Source organism: Elgaria multicarinata, chromosome 19 (genome assembly GCF_023053635.1).
Source record: "Elgaria multicarinata webbii isolate HBS135686 ecotype San Diego chromosome 19, rElgMul1.1.pri, whole genome shotgun sequence".
In the NCBI taxonomy this organism is placed as follows: Eukaryota; Metazoa; Chordata; class Lepidosauria; order Squamata; family Anguidae; genus Elgaria; species Elgaria multicarinata.
Genome location: NC_086189.1, coordinates 1,505,856 through 1,523,946, shown reverse-complemented (window position 1 = coordinate 1,523,946; position 18,091 = coordinate 1,505,856). Strand labels below are relative to the sequence as shown.

At 49.0% G+C, this 18,091-nt stretch overlaps 1 long non-coding RNA gene across 1 annotated transcript; it reads left to right on the top strand.

The window, feature by feature from the left end:
* The first annotated feature begins 7,381 nt into the window (after positions 1-7,381).
* Positions 7,382-9,522, top strand: LOC134411158 (uncharacterized). Its single transcript, XR_010026319.1, has 3 exons — positions 7,382-7,509; positions 8,379-8,432; positions 9,472-9,522. It is a non-coding gene; the product is annotated as an uncharacterized LOC134411158 (long non-coding RNA).
* The last annotated feature ends 8,569 nt before the right edge of the window (positions 9,523-18,091 follow it).

Below are 18,091 nucleotides of genomic sequence, written 5' to 3'. Positions count from 1 at the left end.
CCAGGTTTATTCTTCGGCCAGTCTCGATTTACAGGTGGCCAACTACCAGGCCACAAAGTCTGGCTATCAGCTCCTGTTATGGGAAAAGATGGGAAAGTTAATTGATTATCTCCCTGATGAAAAACGCACTCTTGCACACCGTCTCCATAATGAAGCCCTTGAACTATTGTGCCAGCAGATTCACACATCGAAGCACAAGGTTGACTGCAACTCAGAGGCTCTCAGCGCCGCCATTGCCTTGCATAGACATGCCTGGCTTCGTTCAGCGGGTCTTTCCCAAGAAATGTGGGCAAAGTTCGAGGACCTACCTTTTGATGGTTTGGGCCTTTTTAATGAAAAAACTGACGCTGCTCAAAAGGCTCAGGCGGTGGTGAGAAAGATGGGATTCCAGCAGCCATACATCCCACCACAACGCTGGTGGTCTTGACCTCGACAGTATCTCAGGATTGATACTGTCAGCAACAGCAGCCTTCTTTTTGGCAGAAAGTGCCACTGCCGAGGAGACAATTTCCAGCTTCTAGAGGAAGGGGTTTCCCAAGGAAGAATGACCCTTCAAACCAAGGACAGTGTTGACTCACCGCAGACTCAGTTGATGGACCATCCTGGCCTTTTCAGAGAGTGTCTGGCTTGTTTTCTTCCAGCTTGGTGGACTATCACCAATGATCGATGGGTCCTCTCTATTATTTTATTTATTTATTACATTTTTATACCACCCAATATCCGAAGCTCTCTGGGCGGTTCACAAAAATTAAAACCATAATAAAACAACCAACAGTCTAAAAATACAAATACAAAACGTTTATAGAAAAACGCTATCGTCTGGAATTCGAAGACTTCCCTCCTCTAGGCACCGTGAAGTATACCTCAAACAACAACTCCCTATCTTCAGAGGTGGCTTTGTTGCTCCACAAGGGTGCCATAGAGAACATCCCAGCAGACGACCTTCACAATGGGTTTTACTCCAGGCACTTCACATTGCCAAAGATAGATGGAGGTCTTTGTCCAATTCTGAACCTGCACAACCTCAATACCTACCTCCGTGTCAGGAAGTTTTGAATGGTCTTGTTGGCCTTCCTTCTCCCTCTTCTTGAAGCAGGCAATTGGTTCACATCGATCTCTGCAATGCCTACTTCCATGTCTCCATAAACCACTCCCATCGCAAATTTCTGCGGTTGTCGGAGGCATGGTTTACCAATACATTCGGTCTCTTCCATTCGGTCTCTCCACCACACCAAGGATGTTTTCCACATGCATGAATCATAGAATCATAGAATAGTAGAGTTGGAAGGGGCCTATAAGGCCATTGAGTCCAACCCCCTGTTCAATGCAGGAATCCACCCTAAAGCATCCCTGACAGATGGTTGTCCAGCTGCCTCTTGAAGGCCTCCAGTGTGGGAGAGCCCACAACCTCCCTAGGTAACTTCCATTGTCATACTATGCTAACAGTCAGGTTGTTTTTCCTGATGTCCAGCCAGAATCTGGCTTCCTGTAACTTGAGCCCATTATTCCACATCCTGCACTCTGGGAGGATTGAGAAGAGATCCTGGCCCTCCTCTGTGTGACAACCTTTCAAGTATTTGAAGAGTGCTATCATGTCTCCCCTCCATCTTCTCTTCTCCAGGCTAAACATGCCCGATTCTTTCAGTCTCTCTTCATAGGGCTTTGTTTCCAGACCCCTGATCATCCTGGTTGCCCTCCTCTGAACACGCTCCAGGTGCTTACAGACTGACTTCTTTATAATCTGCTCCAAAATTTTCCCAGGGATGGAGGCCAGACTGACTGGTCTGTAGTTCCGAGGTTCTTCCTTTTTGCCCTTTTTGAAGACAGGGACAACGTTAGCCCTCCTCCAGTCGTCCGGCACCTCATCTGTCTTCCATAATTTTGCGAAGATAATCAACAGCGGATCTGAGAGACAACAGATGCCTCCCTCCTCAGTTGGGGTGCCCACTGTCAAGGTCTACATGCCCATGGGCATTGGTCCGATGTCAAGTGCGCAAACCACATCAACCGGTTGGAGCTAATGGTGGTTTACAAATCCGGTTCTGACCAGATATTTTTCCGGAATGTGGTTATTTCTTCTTTAGTTGGGGGTGTAATGTTGTTTCTTCTTTTCTTGCTTATTCTTTGGTATAATAATTTCTTGTTTCTTTTAAAGTGAGTATTTTGGGATTATTATTTTTGATGATGATGATGATGATGATGATGATGATGATGATGATGATGATGATATTTTTAAAATCAAAGTGACAATAAAACCATGGGTGGTCAGCCAAGGAAGGCTTCCTGGAAAAAGGCTGAGTTCAGGATGCGCTGGAAGCAACACAGTGTTGGTGCCTGCCTGACCTCTAGAGGCAGGGAGTTCCATAGAAAGGGAGCCACCACACTGAAGGCTCTTTTCCAGGTGGACTGAAATCGGGCCATAGGTCCATGCAGAACCACCAGGAGCATGCCTTCAATGACCTCAGCAAGAGGGCAGATTGACAGGGGAGAAGGTATCAGGTATCCTGGTCCCTACCTATTTAGGGCTTTGAATACTAGTACGAAAACTTTAAACCTGGCCTGGTAGTGAATAGGCAGAGAAATCCCTGGCAGCAGGGGATGAAAGACTCCCTCTGAGAGCGATAGCATCAGAAGACGTTGTTGATAAATCAAAACAAAAGCTCCCACCCAAAGGCTCCTACCAACCAGCTGTGCCTTTACCCAATGCTGAATGCAGCCGAAGTATCCGGGCAGAAAGCCTAAAGTAACCAGAAGAGAGAAAGACTGATCAGCAAAGTCTTTGGTTGAGAACAGTTTGATACAGAATGTTGGTGTGTCAGTTGAAGAAGCAGAAGCAACCAGAAGAGGACAGTGGATTGCCGGGGAAGAGAAGGGATCCACCTGCTTGCGCCCCCCAGGAGCAGGGGAGGGAAGGGGATCAAGGCTGCGCCAGGAAGGGACCCAGAAGGTTAGAGGGCACCAGGTGTGGAAAAGCCCTTTCTGTGGTCTGACTTGAATCTACTTCCAATCCATTTCCTTGGATTCTTCCCCCTCAGATTCTACTATTTAGGGGGAGAGAAATAATTCGCTCAACTCCACACCATGCTTAATTTTAGAGGCTTCTAGTATGTGGTCCCCCAAATCCCTTTTGTTGCATGGAAAGTGCCCCTGGCCCCCGGATTCCTTTGGCTGCCCAAGGTTCAGGCTGATGCAGATCCGGGATGACTTCTGTGGTCTTTCTCCCAGGAGGGAGAGTGGGATGCCTCGTCCCTCCCAAATATCAAACAAACATGTTTTCGGAATAATTCCTGCAGAATTGTTGTGAATTTCCTTTCCGCCCTACGATTCGAATTCAACTAGTTAAGGTTTCTAAAACACATGCAAACAGCACATCTGTAGCTGCAACAATTTTTCAAAGACTGTGCTGGGGGGGGGGGGAAGCCGCAGCGCTGCTTGTGCCCCTTGCCGAGACTTGGCGAATGGGCTAGGAGTGCTGCCCATTGGCTGGGAAGCTTTCTGGGGCATTGTGACATCACAGTCCATCCCAGAATGCCACGCAGGCCCCTGCCTAGCAGGCAGCCTCACAAGCTTTCCTTTGCCAGAGCTCCTTGGTGGCTAGCAGGGACTGGGCTGAGGACCCCCATTATGCTACTGGCTTGCATATTCTCCATAAGCCTCATGGCCTCCTCTTCAGGTGAGCCAGACTAAAGCGGGGGAAGAGTACTATGGGATGGATCCCCAGAGGCAGCCCCTGGCGGCATTGGGTGTGTGTTTTAAATCGAAGTGGGTTCTTCTTCTGGCTTTGATTTCCAGCGAAAATGAGCGAGGCAGAGATTTCTAGCACTTATCCCCCTGCATACCTGGAGCAAGAAGACGCTGCCGAAATGGAGGCTCCTTCCCCAAAAGACACCTTTTATGAGGAAGGTGAAGAAGGCGAAGGCGGCCATATTGTTCATCGAGCAGTGAGGAGGGTGAGTGGCAGCATCTTTAGGCAATCACCTTAAAATCCTTTTGCTCGTGGATCGACTCAACCAGAAGAGGACACTTTGCTGATGCAGCCTCAGTCATGCAGATCTGAGCCCGTGTGAAGTTCTTTGATCAACGTAGAGTTCTTGAGCCACGGAATAGTGAACGTGAAAATGAGTTAAGGATGGGGGAGGAGAATTAGGGCGTGGAGGGCATTTGGCCCTCTTCAGCCCTTCCAAGTCGTGGAGAGAGACAGTGCGGTGTAGTGGTAAGAGTTTCAGACTGGGACCCAGAAGTCCTGGGTTCAAATACCCACATGGCCATGAAGCTCAGTGGGTGACTTTTTGCCACTCACTGATTCTCAGCCCAACACACCTTGCAGGGTTGTTTTGAGGATAAAATGGAGAGTATCATGTACTTGCAAGAGGGGAAAAGTTGGGTTACAATTGGACACAAAATAGTATCTTGGAAATGAGCATCAGAGCTGGTGCGTGTATATGTGGATCAGCACCCAGTAGATGTGGATCAGCCAGTAGATCAGCACCCCCAGGAATAAGAGTTCAGAGCCGGCTGCTGAGCTGGACGTTACGCCCTTGACAGGATGTGGGAGTGGAGGTGGGAAAGGAAGAGGGGCGCCCTCTGCAAGCCGTGCCCTGTGCTGCTCCCCCATTCAGATGAGCTGGGGTGGGGGTGGGGGGGTGGATGCACAGCTGCTTGTTAACCAGTTCTCCTTCTAAGGCTTGGTGTAAATGGAAGGAGCCTCCCCCCCACCCCCAAAAAGAGAAGGCGCGGAGCTGCCCTTTCGGAGCCTGACTGCTGCCTCGCCCAGCTCCGTCGTGGCGACCAGTCGATAAAAGAGCCACCAATTCACCGTCTGATTCTTGTCCACAGTATCCAGAAGAATCCCAGCACTTGGAAATCAGCCACCGGCAAGTCTCGATACCACGTGAGGCATCAGGCATTCCCCTCCCCCGCCTCCCTCCCCCCCACATCTGTGACGTGGCTGGGGAGGGTCAGGGGGGAGAGGGCTTCCGGGGTCCTGATACAGGACAGCCCGGCTGCTAAGGTGGGAGCGGCCGGGTGGGGGAGGTTGCGAACGGGCAGTGGGTGCAGGAAGGTGGGGCGAAGCGGGGAGGGGCCGGAACCAAGCCGGGGCCTCCGTCGAGCCCAGCGCTGCCCCTCCAGGGCCTTTCTGTCACAGGCTTCGTGATTCTTCCCCCCCCATGCAGATGTTGTTGGGGTTTGGACCTGGTCCCCCCTGCCTACAGAGTAGGGCTCTTCTGCTGAGCTACGGCCCCTCCCTTGAAATGGGGGGCGGGGAGCGCCGCCTTGACCTGCCTCACAGGCATCAGTGTGGTCAAGAGATGTTGGCACTTCAGGGAATTTGGGACCCGGGCGGCCCTTCCTCTCCTCACAGGTGCCTCCCCTGCCCCCTGCTTTGTGTCACAGTCTCGGAAACCGAGTGCAACTGCCCTGAGGTGATAGCCAAAGGGACGCTGGTGGCCATTGTGGCCACCTTGGCTTTCTTGGGATTCTTTTCCACATCGGTGCTGCTGGTGGTGGCTGTTTGCATCTTGCGGGTGGTGGAGAGGCAAAGGTGAGTCTCTTGGGCTGGGAATGAGAGAGGGATGGGGTGGGGGCAACCGCCCCCAGGGGTCTTTCTCAGCTCCTGGCCTTTCACCTGGAGATGTTGCTGGGAATCACACCTGGGAGGTAAAGCAGGTTCAGGCCTCCTCCTCCTCCTCCTCCGTGCACATCCGACTTGAGCCAGAACCATGGTGTGTGGGGCCCAGGACCGTCTCCCTAGGCCGGTGGCAGGTTGCCACACCCACCAGGAAAGGGGCCTCTTGCAAGGGTCTTCTCCCTGCACCCCTGGACCTGGAGTCAGCGGGGGGGAGGGGCTTCTGTGGGCATTGCCTCTGTTCCACCACCGAGCTCTGGGCTGGGCTGCACTCTGCACGGCGGCTCACAGCGCCTGCAGCTGCCCTTGGGGCCTCAGGACTGGGCTTGAGTGTGCAGGAGGAGAGTTTGGGCCTTCCCCCTTCCTGACCTTTTTCCTGGGGTGGCAGCTGAGCTGGGGTTGGGTGGCGGACCACTGGAGGCTGGGTGGGCAGGTGACGCTGGCCAGCGCCCACCTGTTCTGCTCATGTAGAGTTCAGGGTGGGCTGGAGGAGGGGGGCAGGGAGTTCCTGGTGGTGCAGTGGCACATGGCTCCTCCAAGCAGTAAGATCCGTGGCTGGTTCCGTGTCCCGCCATGCCCAGCTCATGAATAGGCACCTGTGTGTTTGTCTCTCTGTCTCTCTTGCTTTCCAGGGAAAAGGGGAAGGCAGCGAGTGCTCCCACCAAGAGGCCCCTCCCTCCCGTCCCGTAAGTGGGGGGGGGGCAGCTTCCCAAGCGCTAAGGGGAGGCTTTGGTCTCCCCAGCTGTAAAATACACCCCAACACCTAAAATACACCTCAGCTGGCCCACGTGAGGTTCTCTAGAGCTGGGCATTGGACCACGGACTAGTATTGTCAGATATTCCATGAAGGAATTGCTAATCAAGTTGGAATGTGTCATATCAAAAATACGTAAATGAAGATAATTCCATGAAGTGGGCAATTCCACTTGACACAAGGCCCAGATTGATTGATTGATTGATTGATTACATTTCTATACCACCCAATAGCCGGAGCTCTCTGGGCGGTTCACAAAAATTAAAACCATTCAAAGTATAAAACAACAGTATAAAACCATAATATAAAATACAATATAAAAGCTCAACCAGATAAAAACAGCAGCAATGCAAAATTACAAATTTAAAACCATGTTATTTAAAATTTATAGATTGTTAAAATGTTGGGAGAATAAAAAGGTCTTCACCTGGCGTCTAAAAGCATATAATGTCAGTGCCAAGCGAACCTCCTTAGGGAGCTCATTCCTACTTTGGACTTTGAACGACCTTTAAAACGCATTTTTGTCTGTGAATAATTGCCATAGTTTGGTAGTCGTAAGTGTTTGCCGAGCTTGCAGGTGTTCCACGATAAAAGCCAAAGAGGAGAATAGAGCAGGGAGAGAAACCTGAACTGAGCTATAAAAGAAATAGTTTACAGTTTTTAAGAAGTCCCTTTCTTTGTTTCAGAACAGTTAATTAAGTTTGTAACTGGCAGAAAAACGAAGCCTGTGGAAGATTTAAATGACACGGTTTTTGTTCTAATAAAGTGAATTCTTTAAAAATACTTGACCATAGTTGACCAGATATTTTCTGACTGGTCAAGTGCTCCAACCTTCTCTCAGAGCACTGTCTGCTTAGCTTCAAACGTCTGGAAGACACCCCCCCCCCCGACACCCTCTCTCCCCTGGAGGCCCACAATGGGGTGGAGGGGGCTGAGCATTTTCCGCAGAAGCTGTGCTTTGGGATCCATGTAGCAGGAGGAAGGGAACGGGGGTACGGGGGTGATTGCTTCCAGCACGGCCTGTGGCATTGAGACCTTCCCTCTGTGACTGCAGGCCTCCCCGCCCAGAGCATACTTACATGACTGTGAAGCCTTGTTCGGGATACCAGCGGCTACATCCAGTCTCCCCGTAAGTAGCAGATCCACTTTTGCGCCAGAGTATCTGTATTACAAGCAGGCCTCCCGGGTTTTACACCCAAAATTAAATTGCCAAGGACTCAAGCGAGCTGAATCCTGCAATATCAAGGAATAGCTTGTGGTGGCTGCAAGTCTAATGATTGTATTGTCTGTTGAACCTTGATCGTTAGTAGGCTTAATAAATAAACGTAAGTAGTTTATTTACAGCTCCCTGGTCCCAATACACCCCTCCGGGGTTCCCCAAATTTCCATGCCCCCTTCCCTTCAACCACCAACCGTTTGGTGGTTTCCCGCTTTTGTGCAGTCTCTCCCCTGCCCCCCCCCCCCCCGCATTCTAAACTGTTGGGATGCCTCCTGGCCATCAGAGCTTTGAGCTACCCAGCGCCAGCATCTTGGGATGTCAGCCTCCTGTTGCCTTTGGCCATGCCCCCCCCCCCCCGGAACGCCCCCCACCCTGAGAATGTCTCCAGAACTGAATCCGGCCCTTGGGAGGAAAGAAGTTCTGCTCCCTTATTTTGGAGTGACAAGCTTGGACCCCAGTGTGGACATCGCAAGAACATTGAGCTTCCCAGTCCTGGTTAGTTTGAACACCTCCCCCGGGCGAGAGGAGCCAGGCGGGCATGAGCAGGTGCCAGGGCTCGCTCTCCGTGAGCCAGGCTTCTCCAGAGTCCTTGCTTGCCACAGCGTGCCAGGGCAGCCCGAGGCTTGGGCGAGTCGTGCTCCAACCATTGTTGTCTGCAGAACCGGGACTTCCTTCAAGAGACGGTGCACCGGGACTTCACTGGGCCCAGATGCAGCTTCATCTGTTTGGCTGAAATGCTCTCTCTCTCTCTCTCTCTCTCTCCCCCCCCCCCCTTTTAGCCACGCTAAGGAAGGGGTGTATCTGAGTGCCAATGAGCTGCAGCCTGGTCCCAGGTGGGTCAGAGGGGCAGGGAGGGGGGGCCAGTGGGCGAGGCCTGCCGTTCTTTTGGGGCCTGCATCTCTGAACAAGGACACATGTGCTCCAGAATTTGTCCAACCTTCATTTAACGTAGAGGTGCTTTTATGCTTTTTTAAATATTGCATGCTCCCTTGGGCACGGATGTAGAAAGGCAGCTGAGATGTTTTCTATGGTATCAATAAAAAGGATGATACAGATTCTCAGAGGAGAAGGGGTCTGTTCGTAACTCTGAGTTCCGTGTTTGGGGGCCGTCTGCTGCACACCAGTTGCTGTGAGCAATGGAGGAAGTGGGGCTGTTGCGTCTAAGCCCTGCTGGGGGCTTCCCGGAGGCTCCTGGTGGGCCACTGTGGGAGGCAGGACACCGAGCGAGACGGAGGCTTGGCCAAGGCCAGCCTCAGTGTTGCTGCTGGATTGTCCAGGTTGTTCTACGCCAGGAAAAGCTGAATTCTGTCAACAGCACAAAACTCTGCCATTTTTAAAAAACATGCCCATGTTTTGTTACTTTGCACCATTTATTCTGGCTGTGTTGAGGGGCCAGGAGCTGGGTGAATTCGGCAGTGAAACCCAGCCCCTGGGCCTCCAAGGGAAACACTGCCTTCCTCTTCTGAAATTGCACTTGGCATGGCCTGCACACTTGAGAGCTTATTCTTTCGACCATGAGGTCTAAAAATGTCCCTCTTTCACGATCACTTGAAGCTGAGTTTCTCAGGATACTGAACGAAGTACATAAGAAGAGCTTTGCTGGGTCCGACCAGGGCGCCATCTCATCCAGCATCTAGCTCTACAGAGGGCCAGCCAGGTGACCCTGACAAGCCCCCTTCCCCCAACCATTTTACCTCTAGTACCAAATTCCTGCATCCAGTCTTGACACGGTTGTGGGGCTCAGAGCCCCCTGCTCCCTCTCCGCTGGGCATAGCTTGGATGGAAGGCAGCGGCCTGCCTCAGGCACAGACACACTGGAGTTCTGGCTCAGTGCTGCTGTCGTAGCCTGATGGCCGTTTTCTGTGATTCCAGAACCTACCAGGAGCGACGCTACAAGAATGTCACGGAGCCGGCTCCCAGGTCAGTAGGGCTAAGGAGGGGGGAAGCTTCCCTGGGTGCCAAGCGCAGCCTGAAGACGGGGGCAGGGAGGGTGTTTTTTATGGGGGGGGGTGCCAAGGGAACTCAACCTGCAGCAGGTCACAGATGGAAACGGGCATGCTTGAGCTCCCCCGCCCCTCTCCAGGCCCTCTCCAGGCTGCCCCCTCTGCCTCTCCTGGGATCCTCTAGCGTCTCTCTCAAAAGGCAGGAGAGAGAGGGTTTCCTTTGGCTAAAGGAGCGCCTGCTGCTGTTGCCACCCGCACAGAGGAGACCTCAGCAGCATCAGGGAGTGAAAAGGCCGGCTGCACCGCGCCATGCATGCGGAGGAGAGATACAATGCAGCAGGGAAGCTGCCTTAGGCTTTGATCTGGTCCGTGCCTGTCAGCCTACCTTGCCCAGTATTGTTCCTCGGATGGCCTGCCCCTTGCCAGCGATGGCTACCTGGTCCTTTCAGCTGGAAATGCTGCTGGGGACGGAACATGAGTCCTTGTGCACCCCCAAGTGGGGCCGGCTGCTTTTAAAACCAATGGAGGGCCATGCAAGGTGGGGAGGAGGCTCCCAGGACCCAGATGCCGGGGGTGCTGAATAAGCTGCGTGTGGGCGCCCCCCCACACACACCCAGGCACACCAGCTCTTTGCACACAGCTGTTTCAAGAACCTTTGGCCAGAAAACAAATAGTGGCATGTGGTGTGGCAGATTTGCTACCCCACGGGAGCTGTGGCGTTTCCTGGGGCTTCAGAAAAATGCACACACCCCCGGTGCCACCTCCAACCGAGGCTCATGAGCTGGAGCTAGCTCACCTCATTTGCTGGCAGCTCCAGTGTCTCCTAACAGCCGTCCACCCCTTCCAGGTGCTCCCTCTGCGGCACAGTTCCTGCTGCCCACCAGCGAAGACGCCCCTAGGAACCCCTGGGGCCCTGGAAACCTTGGCTGGGACTGGCACGCCACCCATTAAAACCCTTGAAAATAAGTGGGCAGTATCAGAAATCAAGGGGGGGGAGCTTTAGCAGGCTTCCCCCCACCCAGCAACAGTTCCGCTTGCTGGATCACAGCTGAGCATTCTCCTCTGCAGTATATGGAGCCTGGCAAAAACTGAGCTGCTCCGAGCTGCAGCCCTCCCCAAACTGCAGTTCCTTTCAAAGTGAAATAGAGAAGCAGTGCTGAACCTCAGCTGTTAAGAGCATGCAGACCTGGATGCTGGAGCAGCAAAACAAAAGACCGTTCTGCGAAAGACTTGCTGGTGGATCACGGCCTGTTCTGCTTTCATTGGCAAGAGCTGTGCTGGATCTTGCAGCGGCTCAGCTGCGATGCCTGAAAGCAAAGCAAAAGGCGCCCAGATTAGATGAGATGGCACAGGGCGGCACCTGGACCCAACTGTGCTTTTGGCATGTTTTCCGGAACACCGTTGAAGCAGACATGACTCCCCTTAGCTTTTAAGTGGTGCTCAATGTCTTTCTTTGGGGTTTCCCCAAAGCCAGTCTCAATGGCTTCTGTTTCCACCCGACCCCCTTAACAGGCGCGAGCCCCACATTTATGAAGAAGTGGAATAAGGGAAGTGCTGCCAAGATGGACGATTCGGAGACCTTGTGCTGAGATGGTACAGTCCCAGCGAGCTGGATTCCACCTGGGAAACGCCCGTGCCTTCTTCCTATTAAAGCACAATGTATTCTCCCTGTAGTCCTGTGATTTTGCCAACTTTCTGCCTTTGAGTGATCACATTTTCCAAGGATCCCCTGCGCTTGCCACAGAGGCCCTGTGTCATGTCTAACCCTAATGTCCCTGTGTAGGGAGAAGGTGTTTCAGGTAATCAATCAGAATCAGATTCAGAACTAGAAAATGCAGTGTCAGACACCACCCAGCCAGTGCCAGTGGGGGAGGAAGCTCTCACGGAAGAGGCCTCAGCGGCGAGTCGCCCCCCTCCAGAGCTTGTCTCTTCAAGGCCAAATCCTACAAGCTCAGTGGGAAGGGAGGGAGCTTCCGGGGGCGAGCATTCCGAGGCGCTAACGGATGCTAGGGTCCGCCGGAAGCTAAAACGTTCAGTGCGGACAGAGGCCGTGAGAAAGTCGGAGAGATTACGCCAGAAACTACCACCGCACCAGCCACTTTAAAGTTATGGACAATTGAGACGCTATTTCTTTCTTTTTGAACAGACAATTGTCTTGCTTATAGAATCATAGAATCATAGAATAGCAGAGTTGGAAGGGGCCTACAAGGCCATCGAGTCCAACCCCCTGCTCAATGCAGGAATCCACCCTAAAACATCCCCGACAGATGCTTGTCCAGCTGCCTCTTGAAGGCCTCTAGTGTGGGAGAGCCCACAACCTCCCTAGGTAACTGATTCCATTGTCGTACCGCTCTAACAGTCAGGAAGTTTTTCCTGATGTCCAGCTGGAATCTGGCTTCCTTTAACTTGAGTCCATTATTCCGTGTCCTGCACTCTGGGAGGATCGAGAAGAGATCCTGACCCTCCTCTGTGTGACAACCTTTTAAGTATTTGAAGAGTGCTATCATGTCTCCCCTCAATCTTCTCTTCTCCAGGCTAAACATGCCCAGTTCTTTTAGTCTCTCTTCATACAGCTTTGTTTCCAGACCCCTGATCATCCTGGTTGCCCTCCTCTGAACACGCTCCAGCCTGTCTGCGTTCTTCTTGAATTGTGGAGCCCAGAACTGGGCGCAATACTCTAGATGAGGCCTAACCAGGGCCGAATAGAGAGGAACCAGTACCTCACGTGATTTAGAAGCTATACTTCTATTAATGCAGCCCAAAATAGCATTTGCCTTTCTTGCAGCCATATTGCACTGTTGGCTCATATTCAGCTTGCGATCTACAACAATTCCAAGATCCTTCTCGTTTGTAGTGTTGCTGAGCCAAATATCCCCCATCTTGTAACTGTGCCTTTGATTTCTATTTCCTAAATGTAGAACTTGGCATTTATCCCTATTAAATTTCATTCTGTTGTTTTCAGCCCAGCACTCCAGCCTATCAAGATCACTTTGAAGTTTGTTTCTGTCTTCCAGGGTATTAGCTATCCCACCCAATTTTGTGTCATCCGCAAATTTGATCAGCGTTCCCTGCACAACCTCGTCCAAATCATTAATAAAAATGTTGAAGAGCACTGGGTCCAGGACTGAGCCCTGCGGTACCCCACTCGTTGCCTCTCCCCAGTTTGAGAAGGTTCCATTGATTAGTACTCTTTGAGTCCGATTCTGTAGCCAACTGTGAATCCACCGAATAGTTGTTCCATCTAGTCCACTTTTAGCTAGTTTGTTAATCAGAATGTCATGTGATACTTTGTCAAAAGCTTTGCTGAAGTCAAGATATATGATGCTGACAGCGTTCCCACGGTCCACAAGGGAGGTTACCTTATCAAAAAATGAGATCAAATTTGTCTGACAGGACTTGTTCTTGACAAATCCATGTTGGCTTCTAGTGATCACCGCATTGATTTCAAGGTGTTTACAGATTGACTTCTTTATAATCTGCTCCAGAATTTTCCCAGGGATGGATGTCAGACTGACTGGTCTGTAGTTCCCAGGTTCTTCCTTTTTGCCCTTTTTGAAGATAGGGACAACGTTAGCCCTCCTCCAGTTGTCCAGCACCTCACCCATCTTCCATGATTTTGCAACGATAATAGACAAAGGTTCTGAGAGTTCTTCCGCTAGCACCTTCATTACTCTAGGATGCAGTTCATCGGGCCCTGGAGATTTAAACTCATTCAAGGAAATTAGGTGTTCTTTGACCATTTGTTTATCAATCTCAAACTGCAATCCTGCCCCCTCAACTTCTGCTTCACTTTTTCCAGGGGGGTCATAGACCCGCTTTTGGGAGAAGACTGAGGCAAAGTAGGAATTGAGCACTTCAGCCTTTTCTATCAATTTGCCATCCTCATTAAGCAGTTGAACCACCATTTCTTTCCTCTGTCTTTTACTACTCACATATCTGAAGAAAACCTTTTTATTGCTTTTAGCATCCCTCTCTAATCTCAGTTCATTCTCAGCTTTAGCCTTCCTGACGCCATTTTGGCACTTCTGCGCCACTTGTCTGTACTCTTCTTTTGTAGCCTGGCCTTCCTTCCACTTCCTATATGTATCCCTTTCTGTTTTCAGGTCATCTCTAAGCTTTTTGTGGAGCCACATTGGTTTCCTCTGTTGTCTTCTCTCTTTTCTCCTTGTTGGAATTGTTTGTAACTGTGCCTTTAAAATTTCCTTTTTTAAATACTCCCACCCATCCTGCACTCCTTTTCTCATTAGGCTCCTTTGCCATGGGACCTTACTTATTATAGTTCTGAGTTTATTAAAATCAGCTTTCCTAAAATCCAGAGTACGTGTATGGCTACACTCAACTTTTGTCTCCTTCATAATCAAGAATTCAAGTATGACGTGGTCACTTTCCCCCAAAGTTCCTGTAACTGCCACTTTATCCACTAAGTCATCCCTATTGGTCAATATCAAATCAAGGATTGCCGATCCTCTAGTTTCTTCCTCCACTTTCTGTAGGAGAAAGTTATCACCCACACATGTCAGGAATTTCTTGGAGGGGGCACTTTTGGCAGTATTGGTCTCCCAACAGATATCAGGGTAATTGAAGTCCCCCATCACTACTACATCACACTTCCTTGAAACACTGGCAATTTGTTTCTCAAAAGTTTCGTTCTCGTCTTCTCCTTGATTGGGTGGTCGGTCGGTAGTAGACTCCGATTATCATGTTCTTTTTATTCCTTGCCCCGTTTATTTTAATCCAGACGCTCTTTATGGGGCTCCCAGTCTGATCCGCCTGTATTTCTGTGCAGGGATAGGTATTTTTAACATATAGTGCAACTCCACCTCCCTTTCTATTTCTTCTGCTCTTTTTGAACAAGTTATATCCTTCAATTGCTATATTCCAGTCATGGGAGTCATCCCACCAAGTTTCAGTTATACCTATCAAGTCGTATTTGCCTTCATGTAATAAGAGTTCAAGTTCGTTCTGTTTGTTTCCCATGCTCTGGGCATTAGTATACAGACATCGACGACCATGTGTTTTATAGTCTGGCTTTGTTCCTACATTATTGCGGACACTATTTTGGGACACTATTGGAGCTGTTCTCTGTACTGTGGTGCCTTGGCCTTCATCCATTGCTGCCTCAAAATTTACGTCTCTCGCCCCCGTAAGATTCAGTTTAAAGTCCTTCTGATCAAGTTGTTCATGCTGTGATCAAATACATTCTTTCCAGCCCTTGTGAGGTGCAACCCATCCCTTGCCAGCAGTCCATGTTCCAAGTAGCGTAGCCCGTGGTCCCAGAATCCAAAACTCTCACGACGGCACTACCTTCGAAGCCAGTCGTTCATCCGGAGTATTTTTCTTTCCCTTTCTAATCCTCTTCCAAGAACCGGGAGGATGGATGAGAAAACTACCTGGGCCCCAAAGTTCTTCAGTTTCCTTCTCAGAGCTTCAAAGTCTGAAATGATTTCTTTGTAGCTCTCCTTGTTGACATCATTTGTCCCACATGGATGAGAAGAAAGGGGTATGTGTCCGTGGGCTTTATGAGCTTCGGTAACCCTTCAGTCACGTCTCTAATCTGTGCTCCAGGGAGACAGCACACCTGGCGAGTCCATGGGTCTTCACGACATACTTGGGTTTCAATCCCAAGATTTCAACTAAGTTTCAATCTTAGTTTGCATAGTTTTGCCTAGGGGGTCGTTTCACAGCGGTGGTATCTGTACAGGTTAAAGAGACGTTTGTTGCTTGAAATAAAGCTTTGTAGATCACTTAGCAAGTTGCCTCCTTTCTCCTCCCATTGAAAGCACGAGCAGTTGAGAGACACGACACCCTGCACACTGCAGAGGATTATGGGGGATGTGCTCCATTCATGAACCATGACTAGCTTTCCTACTGAGGATCACCTGGTACATTTCCAAAGAATCCTACAATACCTTGGGGTACTGGAAATGTCTGTTCTTGTCCACTTGTTCATCCTTGGCTGTGACCCTACAGGCAGGGCAGGGGCCACTCATAATGTTGGCTTTCAGGGAATGCAGTGTGTGTGTGTGTGTGCATGAATGCCCAAGTTTTCTCTTCCAAGTCCCAACTACATGGGGTGTTGTTTTCGTTTACCAGCAGCATCTGTGCCATCTGGGCTTCTGATGTGAATCCCCAACACAATTGGGCCCAATTGCCACGGCACTGAGTGCAGCAAGTTCCTTACGCATAAACATTGCTTTTAATTTACCTGCTCTGCTACAAGCAGCTGGACACACAGGCAGTTTTTCCAGGCATGGCGATAAAATAATGAGTTAAACTTCACCTGCCTAACTGGGACTGCAGCTGGAGGGACCCCGTTCATATTCCTGGTTAAATGTGTCCCAACGGAACCAGATAGGACTTGTGGGGTGTCTTTAAACAGCACCGTGACTCTGACAGGGAAAGTTCCATTCTTCCGTATTGTATTCACAGTCACAAGGACCTGAATTCCACTCCTACAGTAAGATGGAAATAAGCCCTCTTTACCCATCCTGACCGGTAGGCAGGTGGATGTTAAGGGGCAGCATTGCCTTTAGTGGGGCTTCTGAATGAGGAAACCCCATTTTGTGCTAAATTATGGGTTGCTGAAATTGAATTCATATAAGGTTATTTTTTTGTGGGGATCCTTCCTTGGCTGCTATCTCCTACCCTCACCTAAATGGCAGACCTGCATCCCAAGACTTCAGTCCTTAACCACACATACCTCTGAGACCTCTGGACTGTATCCCCCTGTTCATTCTGTGGCAGATGTGCTTCTGTCTCTAGCCAGCTTGGTAGTTCTGCACATCAGGTGATCCTTCTTGACAGGTTTATGCTGTGGGCTTGTGTACATTTGTATACCAAAACTGCCTACGTTCTTTTTAACCTCCCGCAGCCAAAGGAAAAAAGTGCCTGTAGTACTGACTGTTCTATGTCAAGATTAGGATTGTTAAGGTGTAAAAGGATTGTAATGTGTTCTTGAAATATGCTTTATCTTAACACGTATTTGTTCCTAAAACTTGAGAGTCAATTAGCTATTTGAATGAAATTTAATAGGGATAAATGCCAAGTTCTCCACCTAGGAAATAGAAACCAAATGCACAGTTACAAGAAGGGGGATACTTGGCTCAGCAATACTACAAACGAGAAGGATCTTGGAATTATTGTAGATCGCAAGATGAATAGGAGCCAACAGTGTGATGTGGCTGCAAAAAAAGCAAATGCTATTTTGGGTTGCATTAATAGAAGTTTATTTATTTATTTATTTATTTATTACATTTTTATACCGCTCAATAGCCGAAGCTCTCTGGGCGGTTCACAAAAATTAAAACCACAGTAAAACACCCAACAGTTTAAAACACAATTACGAAATACAGTATAAAAAGCGCAACCAGGATAAAACCACACAGCAAAGTTGATATAAGATTAAAATACAGAGTTAAAACAGTAAAATTAATTTAAGTTAAAGTTAAGTGTTAAAATACTGAGTGAATAAAAAGGTCTTCAGCTGGCGAAGCTTCCAAATAGCTTCCAAATCGCATGAAGTACTGGTTCCTCTCTATTCGGCCCTGGTTAGGACTCATCTAGAGTATTGTGTCCAGTTCTGGGCTCCACAATTCAAGAAGGATGCAGACAAGCTGGAGCGTGTTCAAAGGAGGGCAACCAGGATGATCAGAGGTCTGGAAACAAAGCCCTATGAAGAGACCCTGGAGAAGAGAAGATTGAGGGGAGACATGATAGGACTCTTCAAATACTTGAAAGGTTGTCACACAGAGGAGAGCCAGGATCTCTTCTCAATCCTCCCAGAGTGCAGGACACGGACTAGTGGGCCAAAGTTACAGGAAGCCAGATTCCGGCTGGACATCAGGAAATACTTCCTGTTAGAGCAGGACGTCATGGCTCTCCCACACTGGAGGCCTTCAAGAGGCAGCTGGACAACCATCTGTCGGGTATGCCTTAAGATGGATTCCTTTAAAATGGTAATATAAATATAAACTGTGCAAATTCATAAGTGTATTAGCTGAACATTCAATTCTTTATTGACATAACACATATATGTATGACCATTAAATATTGTAGGAATTTTTATATATAAAATCAAAGCAACTTTTTTGTTGTCAGAACAATGCACAGAGTGATATATTATTATAAAGCAACATATTTGCTATGAAAACACTGCACAGACAGAGTGAAAGGACTACTCTGGATTACAACAACGTTTCATTACTTCATCAGTCAACTCTGTTACAAAAAACTTCAATGGTATAATTGGTACCTGTTCGACATATTATAATTTTCAATCAATTATTAAAAGTATGTAAGTGATTAAATACATTCACTTTAATTATTAAATATATACACATATCTTATTGTCCTTTTAACTATTAGCCAATTTCCAGCCCTCACTATGACTGTAATTAAATTTAAATAATTTCATTCTGACCAAATGGTCTTATTAACGCAGCTGTTTGCAATAAATCACACTATATATTATGGTGCTTCTTCCTATCAGTAAGTTACTTCCTCCCTAATGTTGGTCAAGCACATCGTGGATTTTACAGGCAAGTTATTTG